The following is a 15,560-nucleotide window of genomic DNA, read 5'->3' as shown; positions in this document are numbered from 1 at the left end:
TCTTTTTAGTTTTTTAGAGGAAATTTTATTGATATATAAAAAAAGTTACACTGAGTTACAGGGAGCATAAACATTATCCTTCAAAAAGCAAGAAAAACAAAATAAGGGAAATTAAAGAGAGATACATAAACCTTACCCATCTTGAAAAAGAAAATACAAGAAAAAGGAGGGGGGCATAAATCTTACCCCTCTTGAAAAATAGAATACAAGAAAAATAGGGGGACATAGGATCAAACCTCTCTAAAATAAAACCCAAAAGGTAAGAACTTGCAAGACAAGTTGCCAAAAAAAAAAAAAAATCGAAAAGGATTAGGTAAAAAAGAAAATAGGATGACTTTGGATGCAGTCCCTATTTAAACGTTCTTTGATTGAAACCTTGTTGGTTTTCGATTTTTTTATTGAAGTCCCTAAAATTAATGCAATAATGTATTCCTGTGTAGGTTATTATAAATTTTTAAATTAAAATTTGATATTTGTTGTTATTTATATTAATGAGATTTTAAATAAAATCCATAATTTGTTGAAAATATTAAAAAAATATACTTAAATAAAACCCATGATTTGGCATTACTTATATTAATGACATTTTACATACAAAAAATTGGTGATTTTTATATGATACATTTTATACAAAAATAGGTGATATGCTGTATATATTGGGTACATTTCATATATATATATAAAAAAAAAAAGGGTACATTTTACATATAGCAAAGTGGTACATTTTTAAAGACAAATGGGTACAAATAAGAGGTCAAAAAAATATGAGTACAAATAAAAGTTTGAAAAATATGGACGCAAAATAAATTAATATATGGGTACAAACTAAAACTGAATAGAAAATTGGCACAATTTAAAAAAAGGGTTGCAAATTAAAATGGGTACAAACTAAAAATAAAAATATATAATACAAAATTTAGCCATAAATATAAATATATCAAATGTAATGTTTCTAACACTAAATGAATAATTTAGAAATAAAATTTAATTATCTTGATATGTAAAATATTTTATTATTGAAATAATTAATGATGTTTATTAAAACCAAGGGATCTTGATTAAAAATTGAAAAGGAATAATGTTTCAATCAATAGAGTTGCAAAAATAGAGAAGTGAGAACCTAATTTCTCTAAGAAAATATCATATCAAAAAAGAGAGACAAAACTGCAAGCCGGCATGCCCAGAAAATATGAATGCAAGCCCATATTGGTTAGTTAACAAGTGCGTGCGTGTGATCTTTAGTTTGCCGAGCTTAGTCACGTGGATTTGGGAATCGATGTTGGGGCAATAATGTCTTGAGGACATTTCTTCTAGCATTTGAAAAAGAATTACCACCAAATCGAAAACTAGTTGGGTTGTGTATTGTGAAAGTTGATGCCCCATGGTGCATTTGTATAGTCAATGCATGCTATATATTGAGACGCTAATTTAGAGTGTTGAGGCCTTGAAGATGGGCCTTGGGTCAAGACACATACCAAACCCCAAAGCAGTCCAATCCATGCCGTGCAATTCGAAAAAGTAGTCCAGTTTTAGTCCACTCCAACGCGCCACAACGCCCACTGTACATAAATGCAGCAGATCAGCAGATGTAAACTCCTAAAACATTTGGTTAAGTTCTTGATTTGCTCAGTTATTTTTGGGAGATTGCCGTCGGAACACATTGTAGTGCAGGGTATCTAACTTAGGGAGGTGTATTCAATCCGAATTTTCTTGGGTTGCACCCAACATTTGCGTAGAAAATCAATTAATCACTAATTAACTGTACAAATATCAGTAAACATTCCAATTTCTTCTTATGAATAATCCGCCTTGAAAACGGATCCGTAGTTAATTTGTACACTCAATCAATAAATTCTTTGGGATTTTAGTTTGCCAAGCTTAGTAATGTGGACTTCTAATAGAGGGAATAAAGGTATTGAGGAACCTGAAAAACCTTAGGGCATGTGCCTTAGGAATATTATATGCAGAGTTAGCCCCTTAGGTCTGAGGGGTGTGCACGAGAGTGAAAGTGGAAACTACACCTACAACTCTAACTGGGCCCTTGCCCGGCTCGCTGGGCGGCATTGGCTTTCTTGAGCAAGGGCTCTAGCAATGCATATAATTGCGTAACATGACTTAGTATCTTCGGTTGCTCTAGTCTTGACACACCCCTCATTATTTTGTATGTGTTTATAAGTAATTAGAATACTTCTCATATTTGGTTTTATGGTAAAGCCTTAACTTTTTTCAAATAAATCGATCATTTGCTTGGACAAATGCACTTCGGCAGCAAGGTACAAGTCTTACAGATTCGAGCTCCAATTTAGATCATGTGATGCCGTTCCAAAGAGAATGACATGGCAAGTGCAATTCTCTATGCGGTGACATATATGACCTTTTTAATCCGAATTTCAACGTTTACTAGGTTAAAACACCATTATAAGTTTTAATGCTAATTTTGATATTTTGATATTATCGTATTCTGTTTTCTATTAGGATTCCTAGCAAGTCTAGGGTTGAGGTAGACTTTAAATGGTGTTAGGGTCATATCTTTCATATTATTCAATCTTAAATTTTGAGAATTTTCTCATGCTTTCTAATGGTTTCTTATTTTCTAATTTGATTCTCATATAAGATCCTTAGATTGCATGATAAGAACACAATATCACAGTTTACTGGTTTAATCCGTCCCAAGATATGCTGTAACAAATAACTCAAGACGCTGAATTGGGTACATATATACAGAACAAAGTTAATTGACCTAATTTGCGTAGTCTGCTTAAACTACCCTAACAATGTCTGTATGCTCTCTATAACAGCATTGCCAAACCATATATATATATATATATCTAGGTAGTTGGATCATGTTGCTGTCTAGCTAACCAGTTGGATACAATGATGCTAAGTGCAGGGAATTTTGTACCCTCGGACAACATTTTCCATTATATATTGGGGTTGTACCTACTCACCTACCTCCAGAAATCATCACATACTTGGATTTAGCTTTAAGACTTTAATTGGGTAAGTGGGAACCAAGTCCTTGGAAAAGTTCGTCCAATATTGAGTAGTCGGTACCAAATAATTATGGAAAGGGATCATCTCCAGATTCCTTTACACCAAATTTACCTAGTTTGGAATTTGGGCCATTGAAATTTGATTCAACGACTACAAACAAAGGGCTTTTTAAAAGTTATAATAACTGTAGCCGTTGGATCAAAATCCAACGGCCTGGATCCCAAACTAGGTGGATTTGGTGGAAAGGGATCTAGAGATGATCTCTTTTCAAAAATTATAATCTCTTAATTCCATTTTGATTGGTCAATTTGGGGAAGAGATCCTCTCCGGATCTCTCCCACCAAATCCTAGGGATCCAGATATCTGGACCCTTGAAATTTGATCCAACGGCTACAAATAGGGGGCCTCTCTAAAAGCTATAATAATTGTAGCCGTTGAATCCAATTTCAAGAGTCCAGATCTCCGAATCCCTAGGATTTGGTGGAAGAGATCCAGAGGGATCTCTTCCTGTCAATTTGTATATATGCTTCTAGATCATCCCATAGAGTTCTTTTCAGCTTAATTGGGATTCCACGGCGAGTGCATCAGTAGACTTGGCCAGCCCTCTTCCCTCTTGATCAAAACTAGAACAAAAAATAAATAGTAAAAGAAAAATCAGAATCAATGGTAGAAGGGCAACTTCAAACTACCCTCTACTTTACAATGGTTTCACTTTTTCTTGTAACCATGAACACTACGTGACAAGCATTTTATTGGATGGGTAATACACTTTTTAAGCATGGAACAACATCTATCAAATATGTGATGCTATTAGACAATGTCTTAGTTGCAAGAAAGTTTTTCTCCTCCTTGACATCAAATGTGTGATTTCGGCTAGTTTGCAAGTCCTTTTAAATTGACTAAAAATGCTTTTGGTGAATGGGTTCTTGGATTTTATAAGGACTTGAAGTGCATTTTGGAAGAAGCACCAATTATGTGCTTCTACCAGTTGGAAGCACTTCAAGTATTTTTTCAAGATTCATTTGCATAAATCACTTTCATCAAAAAATGTTTTCAGTTATTTTAAAAACACTTCCAAACACACTTGCAAGAAAGTATTTTTCCTACTTGACATCAAATACTTAGCTGTATCTGAGAGTATATCTCTTGTGAATATAGCACTCATTGTTGGATATATGTCAACAATCTGTGATAAACTTGTATATGCTAATAAATAATAAATATTGAACATAGTATGAACAATGAAATAATATTAAACAGAAAATTTGAAGATCAAGACTTGTGTAGCAATGTCCTTGAAACAGAAATTTTGTCCCTACTCAGTGCTTGTAGTTCTACGGACGTCTGCTTCACTAGGATTCAACGATCTAAGTCAGGAATTCCAACATCGGAAAAATTGACTTCTGGCGAATTTTTGTGTGGTTCTCTCAGAAATGATGTTTATGATTGTAGAAGAAGAATGGTGATTTTCTGTGTATTCTAAATGCCATGCAGATGAATGTATATATAATATGATTATGCCTGTTTGCAACAGGTATGAGGAAGGGATGCATCTGTTGGGAGACATCTTTTCAGAGGGGTGTTGTGCTCTCTGCAGTTTTTCATTGGTTTCAGACTTCATCTGAAAAGATGAGTCTGTTCAAAAATAATTTAATCAAATTCAAAATTAATTAATTAAACAATCCAAGGGCCAATGCCCATCTTTTGATAAATATTAATTATATATATATTAATTATTAATTAGTACACCCCAAAGCCTAACCCTAAGGGTGAGCCCAATTTTAGTCTCCAGGCCTATCATTCCAATAACTTTCTATAAGGGACAAAACCTTATAAAATAAGAAAACCTTTTGGAAATGGCCAATGTGGGACAAAGAAATTTCTACTCAAAATTTCCAACACTCGTCACCAGAATGAGTGCCATATTTACTTGACGAAATATATTTCGGTTATATGCAAGAATCTCTCCAATTTGAGAACAAACAATGAATAGCCCTACGTGGAGTCCCTGACTGGTTAAGGGATAAGCAGAATAAAAATTTGGGATATGTATGAGTAAAAAATATGGCCAAATTGGCATACGTACATAAACACAAAAAATCGTTTCGAGTTGGAACAGGTGGGTTTTATGAGCCTTCGGCTTTTGCTTCCCTTTAGGCAGCAGGTGATGTGGGCGAGATGCCAAAAGCTAGCTAATAAGTCAAAATAGAAGAAAGGAGATAAATGCATCAAACTGATTTTTGTCTATAAAAGCATCTTTTGAGAGAGAGAGAGAGAGAGCTGCAGTTGGGTTTTTCAGCAGTTACCGAGGAAGAAAGAGGCAAAAGTCTGGTTCAATTTCAGGTTTTGATGGAGAAAGTTGTGAATTCATAACGAAGGTATTGACGCGCCTCAATTTGAACGTGTGGCTAATATCGGAGACTTAACCATGCGATTTTGATTGAGCCGCGTCAATATCTCCTCTTGCATCTCTCTCCATCTATCCTTTCAACTCAACATCATATATTCATGGTATGTTGTTGATCTAAATTATCCCCCTTCCTTCTTTGATTCCTAGTCCCATCTGTTTCTCTCAGGGTTTTATTAGAAGCCTTTGAATGATTTAACCGCTAATTTTTCTTTTAATTGTTGCTATATATATTCTTTAATTTGCATGCTTCCTATTAGATCCATATACTTTCTCTGTATATGCAATCAATTAGGCAAAGAAAATTGAAATGATTATAATATACAAGCATATATAATCAGCTCATCCCCGCTCGCTAGGGTTTGCTCCTGATTGATACCATATGTGTGAGAGAGAGAGAGAGAGAGAGAGAGAGAGAGAGAGAGAGAATTATTTGGAAATTGTAAGGATGATGAAAAAAGCATGATGATGTAGGTGATTGTCATTCAAGAGAGTAGGTAGAAAACTAAGGGCAGATGCTCAGGTCGGGCCATGCCCTTCTCTCATTATCTTACGAAATTTTTAAAGATCCATCCAATCTTTTCAAAACTCAAAAACAAATAAAAGAAGAAAGCACGTTCATAGTTTAACACAAATGAGATTTTCAAATTAGTAGCTTATGCATATGTTAAATAAAATAAATCTGGCAGGAACCTTCTAATTATTAAAAAATACAATGTCATGGTCTAAATGTTCCAATTGTGTTGTGAGTACCGCATTACACTAAAGCAGGAGCAATGCTTCAAAATTGTATAATTTTTTAAGATCGTGTAATCAACTCATCATACACGCATGATCACTGTGCTTAGTTTTGTATATTATCCAACACACACACGCATATATGTAACCAATGTTTCAAAATTGTAGAAATATTTAATTTGGGAAAATTGACTAGTTAGCCACTTGGCTTATTTTTAAGCATGTTTGTTAGAGCTTTTGATATTTTGTCTTAATGTTTTCTAGTGAGATAAGGATTATGGTCCTTTCATATTTTCTGTTTTGATTAGATTGCTTTATTGTTTATTTCTGAATTATGGGCATGCTCACTTAAAAGAAATGAGAGAAGGAAGGAACGGGAGAACTTAAAAATAGGGGAAGTAAGAAAAGAGAATCAAATCAACTGTGAGTAATCAATTTTTAGGTATTTGATTACGGATTTCAAGAGAAAACAGACACTTTTTTTTCTGATTCACATGTGTTAGTAAACACATGAAATTAAAGTTAAGAAGTTAAATGATTCTTATACTTATTTTTCAGTAAACGCTAGAAACTAAAGAACCAAAATGGATTCAATTCCTATCCTTGTAACTAAAAATGCACGAGGTGTTTATATCATGTTGTAACTCAATAGAATTAAGTTTGATAAGGAATATTCTTTTCACGTTATGTAGTCGATTTGGAATAACATTATGAGTTCGTAATCAGTTTGTTCTTTTTCTAATTCTTTGATTTTCTGTTGCTTTCTGTAGCATGTTCAAACCTATTGTGCAGGACCAGCATGTATAAAGTGTACCAAACTTTGGCTGTTACCATTGACTCGAACACATAAGATAGAACAGTTCACACTTGTATATACCTTGAGTTCTAAACCAATTTCGTTTTCACTAGAGGAATATAACTGATCTAAAATTTCAAATGAAATTACAGAAAAATCTAAAAACGTTAAAAGTGAAAGAGACTTGGGGAGAGAGAAAACAGACATATGCATGCAGGTCTGTCAATGAAAGAATTGTTTTAATTCGATAAGGTCCAAAGGCTTCAGGAATCTCAGATCCAGAACCTAGCTGGTGAAGTGGGAACCATAACTGCAATGTGAGTAGGTCCTACGATCCTTTTCTTTCACTTGGCTTTGCATTAAACATTTCCACCATCCCTGTCGATTACCAAGTACTAACTTCTAGCTCTACCTAGAAGGTTTCTCCAACGGCTGGTCTAAGGAATCAATGTGTGCAGTGTTGTATACTCGTGGAGATATATCATCGAAGGAACAAGCAAATCTCTCACAAAACGTCCAATCGAGTCGTCATATGTGTGGTTTATGGAAAGAAACTTTCATGTAGCCGATCATATATGTCTCCTTGTTTATATAACATTTATCAAAAAGAAAAAGAAAAAAGAAAGAGTGTGTTGTGATTTACTTGTTTGTATATGTAATTGTATGTGTATGATCTTTATTTTAAGTAATGAATGAAAGAAAAAGTGTACATATGAGTTTTCTCAATTTGTTACCAGACAAATTGGTTGTAAAACCTAACCTTTTTATTTACTTGTTTATAATATTTTGAGAAATTATTGTCTGTTGAGTTTTCGTGCTTTTACTATGATCACATCACATGTGTACGTGTAATAAAATGTGTTGGAGGCTAATTTCATGTTTATGGAAGGACTAATGTACTTTCGTTGTTTCTTGTCATGTGGTCTTTCTCAATTTACCATATATCGATAACTACCGACATACTCACCATATTATTGATACAATATCTTATACTTCGATTGCATAGAAAAAAGAAAACGGTTCGGTTTTGACTAATATCATTATTAAAACTGAATCAAACTAAGCCACTGAAAATTGATTTGGTTTTGTCGGTTTAAAGCCTATTGAATACATTAATAAAAAAAGCTCAATATTTGAAGAGTTTTAATTTTCTAAACATCCACTTAAGAATAAAAAACATATGAAATTTTAATTATTAATGGTCATTACAACTAATAATATGTGTATGGTAAAACCTTTAAATAACCTATAATAAGTTGACATGGTAAAACAAATAAATTAATAATTAAAATGAAATTGACAACAGAATTTAAGTGGTTCACTCCTCAAAACTGGGCTACATACATAAGTCTCTTGAATATATTGAATATAGAGTTACAAATAATGTTCGGTTCAACACAATATATTTTCTCTCTCAATTCATTCAAGCCCATCTAAGGAGTACTTGTGCTCTTTATATAGGCTCTTAATGAGCCCCAGGTCTGTGGGCTCGAGTCTTTCACTACCTTTGCATTTGCGCAGGCCCACTTGCATGCTTTCATGGGACAACGAATATCAAGCACCTTGCTCGGCTCTAGAGTTGGTGGAAACCTACACCCAAGCGCCATAACTATCAGCCTTTATGTCCTATCATAGGTTTCTGCTCTCTTGGATATCCGCCATGTGGCCAGGAGTTGATGTTTGAATAGGCTAGTCCTTTTGTTTCTGAGACCTTGTGCATAAAGTTGTCAGTGCATCAACTTGCATCTCGGCAGTCAGAAAGTACTTTATGGGAAAACGCTCGGCCTAGTTGCCAATAGGCAATATGGATGCCATGTGCTCCCATATCGCTTATGATCATTCTCCTACCTTTATCGAGCCTTGGCCTTCTTTTGGGCTTGTGTTCCTCGGGCATGTCGGGGCTGGAAAGAACCCTAAGTTAACAGGTTTTGGTTGGTTTCAAAACTATAAAAACCAAACCAAACCAAAAGTAAATTGGTTCAGTTCAATGTTTAAATTGTCTTACTTTTTCCTTGGTCAAAATAGACCAAACCGACCAATATAATTCGAATTGGCTTGTTTGGTGTCCACTCCTAGATATCATCTTATTATGTGATATGATCCAAAATTTTGACCTACTTTTCAATTCATCATTATAAAACTTTTACTATAGCCTCTTGATATGTAGAACAATTTACATGAGATGAGTACACAAACATGTGGCGTCCCCTCTCAATAAAACAAAAACATGTGGACAAAAACTTAAAGATATTTTATCTTTATTTCAATGATGGGTGTACCTATGTCATACAATCATTCTTCTTGATATGCCTTCAAACGTTCATTTTCATTTTTAACCCTAACCATCATTTTCATTTTTAACCCTCTAATCACTAATATTGAAACAAAAGGCACTGTGAACTAGTGGTACTTTCACTTTACATGTTTCCATAAACCTTTATAATGAAAAGAAGAAGAAAAAAAAGCAAAGATCTGAAGAGCCAATACTAGGAGAAGTACTGAGTATGACAATTGTGTCACATGACCTGCCCGCCCAAGACACACAGACAAGACTCTAGCATTTAGATCTCACATGGGCACATTTGATAGACCTTAATGAAGGGTCTCCTATGGGCGTGTCTTGGACAGAAAGATACTACAATGCAACTACTCGTATCCGGGACCTTCTCCCAAATCAAGGAACTTAGGTCATGTTACTTAATAAGATGATATCACGTCTTCTTTTGCTTTTCATATAGAATTTTACTCATAACCATTTTAAAGTATCAAAATATAGTATCAATAATATGAACTAAATATCGGCAGTAAAAATTTTTTCTGTATTATTATTAATATTAGGTAGTTGGACATGAAAAATGAAAAAATTCTCTCCAGTAGCAGTAAAGTTTGGCCCTGTATTGATGTCAGAGAAACATCATCAACAGCATCAGCTGCTAGTAGAAGGGCCCCTTGTGAAGAAGATACAAGCCAGATCTGTTAGATTTATCATTTATGGGGCTGTTTGCAAGGACCCATGTCCGTCTTTTAATTTTCGATGATTTGATTGAGTCCTACTTTTCTCTGCTCCATTTGCCCCGAGTCCCACTTGGCACAGACGTTTGAATTTGGGCGAAAATCATGGCCATCTTTGCTAGTTTTTTAACCTTTTTAATTTAAAATTTTCACTTTCAGCAGGGTCCTTAATAATTTGTGTGACAATTTTCGGAGGAACAATACTTGATTACTTAAAAATGAGTAGAAACTCATACTTAAAATTTTTAATGTTTTAATTACGAAGTGTTGTGCTTGTGATCAGAACCGTTCATATTATGAATCACATTGTAAAGATCATCTTTGTGAAAGAAAAAAAAAAATTAAAATTAAGGTCGTTTAGTCAATCTATTGTAGCAAATGCATATACGGTGTGTAATGCTTTTACGAATACCGTTCATTTGTTTTTAAAGAGTTTAATGATTAAACGACCTTAGTTTTAATTATTTTTTGCATAGGTGATTTTTATAGGATGATTTATAATATGAACGGTTCTGATTATAAAACACGAGATTCTATAAATTGACAATAAATAATTTTGAGAAATTTTGAGTAGAAATCCTTACTCATTTTTGAGTAGCCAAATATTGTTCTTTTCAAAGTACCATTTGTAAAGCCAAACAGTAGTTTCTTCCTTTTGGAAAGCTAACTTTTGCAAGCAAAAACCCTTTTGTTGTAGCTGTCTTGTTACTCTTGTTCATTCCAAACAAAACATCTACTACTTTTTTTAATCTTTTGCTAGATTTTGTGTTTGATTCGTCAAGTTGGTCAATAAATTGGTAATGATGACTTAACTAGATAATTAATTAAGAATATTTATACTTTTATTTAATTAGTTTACACATTTTTGTGATTATTATCATGATATTATATTGTAGAAGTAGAACGCATCTTGATTACATACATATAATGAATCATTTTTTATTACTTGAAAATTGCAGTGTGACACATATATAGATGTCGTAATTATAAACTTATTACATACTCATATCAACTTACACATAAACAAGCTATCAAACCCAACAAGCCCCTTACCAAAGGGATCCCCATTTTTGGGTAAAAATGGGAACTCGTTGTGTGGCCCACTCTACGTCGAAATCCAATAATCCGAATCGTCTATTTTGTAAGTGTCGATTAATAGATCATCCTTGCAAAAAATTCAATCTAATCCGAAATAATTTGCCTATTTAATTATCACGATGAAATTTCATTGTCTCTTATAGAACAATATGTTCGTCAATTTTTTTGAACTCAATTAAATGTCTCACATATTTCCAAATTGGCTAATATTTTGTAAGGATGATCTACGAGGTCTAACTTAAAAAATAGACGGTTCGGATTGTTGAAATTCGTTGTGATATGAGCCCCACGACTAATCCCTATTTAAAAAAAGGGTAAAGTACAAAAAACTACCTTAACTATTGGTCTCACGACACTTTCATACCTCATCTTTTTAAAATGACAATGTCATACCTCATCTTACGAATTTGTGCCAATGTCATACCTCCGTCAGTTTTTCTGTTAATTTCTCAGTTAAATGCTGACGTGACTTGATTTGAGACCCACTTTCTATTAAAAAATTATTAAAAACTAAAAAAAAAAAATTAATATAACAATACTTCCCCTCTTCGCGCCCTCATTCTTTCCTCTTCTTCCCCATATCTGCTGCAACCTAAAAAAAAAAAAAAACAAAAAAAAAAACAAAACACCCCCCCCTCGCGCGCCCTCTTTCTTCTCCCCCCATCTTCATCTCCTTTCCTCTTCTTGCCCCTATCTGCTGCAACCCTGAAAAAAAAAAAAAAAAACCAATTGTCTTCACCCGCACCCACCCTCCACACCCACCCTCGCACCCACCCTCTTCCCTCCTTTACACACCCCACTCCTTAAATCCACACCCATTCCCCCCATTTTGTCTGCACCCAGGTTCTCTACCTGCCAAATCGGTCTGGCGAACGGGATCTAGGTTTTTTTTTTCTTTTCTTCTTCTTCTTCTTCCTCCTCCCCCTTCTTCTTTTTGGGTTGCAGGGGGTTGGATTTTTTTTATTGGGAGGGGGGGGGGAGGGGGACGAACTGGATTGGGGTTTTTTTTCTCTTCTTCTCCTTCTTCTTCTTCCAGGGGGGTTGGGGGTTGATGGGTTTTCAATTTTTTTTTTTGATTGAAGATTAAGGAGGGAAGAAGATGAAAATGGGGAGAGAGAGAAGGGCGAGGGGGTGGAAGGGACGAAAGGTTTTGTTTTTTAACTTTTTTTTTATTATTTTATTAATTTTTTAATAGAAAGTGGGGTTTGTATCAAGCCACGTCAACATTTAATTGACAAATTAACGGCAGGCTAACGGAAGGTATAACATTGGCACAAATTCGTAAGATGAGGTATGACATTGTCAATTTTAAAAGATGAGGTATGAAAGTGTCGTGACACCAATAATTGAAGTAGTTTTTTGTACTTTATCCTAAAAAAATAAAAATAAAGATCTCTCCTTTTAAAGGTCTCCGTCAAACCAATATACGAAGGAGACATGATCTTAAACCCTCATGCTGTCAAACCTCAAGTGGGCCAAATAAGCCATGGGGAGTCAACGTAGTTTTAGGGCCTGCTACCGTTAAATGGAACTTATCATAAAATAAATAGGATTTTTATCACAAATGATTTTTGAAATTGACTCACTCAATTAAGATGATTTCTGAAATTAAAAATCGATCAATATAGTTCCTGAAAATAGCTGTTGCAAATCAATGTGGTCCTTCTGCCATAATTCTGTTAAAAATTATGTTAAGGGTTAATGTGGCACATAAATAGGTTACATAAATTTAATTAAATATTATTATGTGAATAAATATTTTTTTGTATTGATTTCTTTTGTAAAATTCTGATCTAACTTTTTACATCCAAAGCATGAGCTTATATATAAGTTTCCACTAAAACAAATTGCCAGCTGGCAATAACTAATCACTCTCTAATACTCATATTTAGTCTGCTATTACATCACTAATTGTGATCGAGATACAAGATCATAACAGTTAAGTATTATTATTTTGTGTTAAAAAAAAATAACAAATAATAAATTTACAACAGACTGCTAGAACGCCTGAGACCCAAGTGCCCCCTCCCCCCGTCGTCGTCGCCGTAGGCTACTCCCTTCCTCCTCGCCTGCATGGAAACCTCTACTTCTTCATTAGCGACACAGTACTGGCTCGTCGAATTCAATCCAATCCGTTCCGTTGCAATTGCTCGGCCAGAAAGAAGAAAAATTAAGGTTGAGAATGGGGATGATCGCATAAAGGATGAGAAATTAAACCTCATCAAGGCACTCAATCTGCCCAAAAAGGCAGCAGGATTGGTTCGGAGTGAACACCCATCAAAGCGTTTGGCGGTGGAAGTTGGAGGCGAGGCGGGTCGCGATTCGGTAAACAAAGGAAAGAATGAGAGAGAGAGCTGAAATAGAAGGACAACTGGGTTTGTTGAAGCTGCTTTGAAGCTCTCCATATTTTTACTCATTGGGTGGTGATTTTTTTTTAATTTTTTTTTTAATAAAAATAAAAATTGTTTTTTTTTAATAAAAATAAAAATTGTTTTTTTTTATTTAAATATTTTTAATTCACATATAATAATTAATTAAATTTGTGGGATCCATATACATGCCACATCATCATATAACATAATTTTTGACGAAATTGTGACAAAATAATTACATTGATTTGCGACACCTAATTTTAAAGATCATCTTGATATAGTTGATCAATTTCAGGAACTATTTGTGATAAAAATCCAAATAAATATGATAAATAAAGGGCATGTTATAAATATGTAAAAGTTAGAGAGATAACCTTTTTAGTGATAGATATGAGGCAGATATAAAGTACCACACCATAATTATAACTTAAGTGGATGACAAATAAAAGACGGAGGAATAGATGATGTTATTTATCTTTCTTTCTTTTAGTCTATATGTTTTTCTCTGTGTACCTTGAAAGCATACAGAGTGCTCTATTTATAGAGCAAATACTGATACATTAATTACACATTGAAAAATTACAGCACTCTTTTGGAAAATGTGATCTCCTGCATCCCCAAAGTCAATTTCAATATGTTATGGGAATTGACAATGTGTGTGTGTAGTCATAAACAATGTCAATGTTAAAAACCAATATGTGAGGGCATTGAAAAAACTCCACCAAGACACTATGGGCATTCACTACCCATCAGTATTTTCAGCAGGGCAATGGCAGGTAACAGGTTACAACATTTTCCTATTGACTTTATAGGTGTATTTTTTTCCACTATTCTCAAGTGGTGATAATTTTCAGCAACTTACTTACTAGTTACTACTATTAGATAAATTTAAATGTCGAGATCTATGTAAATCAAATGTCCTCAATTTCTCAAGAGAAAGCCTTGAAATTGGACCGTCCAACAGAAATCCAAGATCTTAAAGCTGTAAGTTATAAAACCCCACATGAAAATTAATAAAACCAACATTTAATTTGCTAAACCGATTGTTGTGGCAGCATATGAGCTTAAAGCCTGGGGATTCTCATTGATTCAAATATATGCAATTACAAGTTTGACTTTTTTTACAATTAGAAGAGATTAGTGGGATTTGAGACCATCACATTTTGATAGCAGATGACTTGGGTCATGGTGGAAGAAGATGAGGAAGTTGGGAGATGGAGGGCTACATTGATGAAGAATAAAGAGGAGAGGGTTAAGAGTGGTGGGACCTGGATAAAACAAAAGTGCAGTGGTGGGACTCCTTTTTAATTGGTTACCTCCTCAAAGAGATCAACTCCAGATCTTTGCGTCGAGAGTTTGCGGACTGAGACATTTTCACTGTTCAAAAGATAAGGATATTGAGATCGTTCAAGTTTTTTAATTTTTATGAATTGGGACAGTGAGATGCGCTAATAAAAGCTGTATGATCGAAGTTGAGTGATCAAAATCTCTTGATCCGTGAGGTTCGGACAAAGAAATCTAGAGAGGGTCTTAATTCGGTTACCTCCTACCATTTTTTAACTTGCATTTTAATTTGAAAAAAAAAAAAACAATAGTATCTAATCTACATAACACTAAGGCAATACCCTAGTTTTTAGGGTAGTATGTTTGCCTTTTTCACTCAAGTTCGATTGCTCGACAAATGTAAAATATCGTCTTGTCAAAATAAAAAAACTTTAGTTTTATGCATTGATATGTCTATATTTCTAATTACTCTCTTACAAATCAAATAGTTTAACGTTTAATATCCTCGACTGCAAATCAAGTATCTCATATAATTAGAGAAAGATTTTACACATGACAAATGCATAAGGGTAATTTTATATGAACCCATATAACTTCTCTTTACACCCAATTTATTCTCTACACCCATCTTATTTGTAATCAAACTATTAATATCTCTTTAAACCCTAATTTACTATCTAGACTACCCTCACAAATCTAATTCAATATGTAATTTAGTTTTACACCCATTTAAAAATAAAACTCAAAATCAAAATATATGTTCTCTCTTCTCACATTCTCTCCTCCAACAAGTCCATCGTCTTCCCTTTTGATTCTTCATGATTTAACAGAAATCGAAATTAATAAGAATTGGCGAGAG

At 34.0% G+C, this 15,560-nt stretch overlaps 1 long non-coding RNA gene across 1 annotated transcript; it reads left to right on the top strand.

The window, feature by feature from the left end:
- The first annotated feature begins 5,075 nt into the window (after positions 1-5,075).
- Positions 5,076-7,651, top strand: LOC148694124 (uncharacterized). The gene is made up of 2 exons (XR_015966351.1): positions 5,076-5,505; positions 6,910-7,651. It is a non-coding gene; the product is annotated as an uncharacterized LOC148694124 (long non-coding RNA).
- The last annotated feature ends 7,909 nt before the right edge of the window (positions 7,652-15,560 follow it).

Source organism: Pyrus communis, chromosome 9, assembly GCF_041283825.1.
Source record: "Pyrus communis isolate YQ-2024b chromosome 9, ASM4128382v1, whole genome shotgun sequence".
Classification (NCBI taxonomy): Eukaryota; Viridiplantae; Streptophyta; class Magnoliopsida; order Rosales; family Rosaceae; genus Pyrus; species Pyrus communis.
The sequence above is the reverse complement of the archived record's forward strand: the minus strand, read 5'-3'. Positions and strand labels throughout refer to the sequence as shown.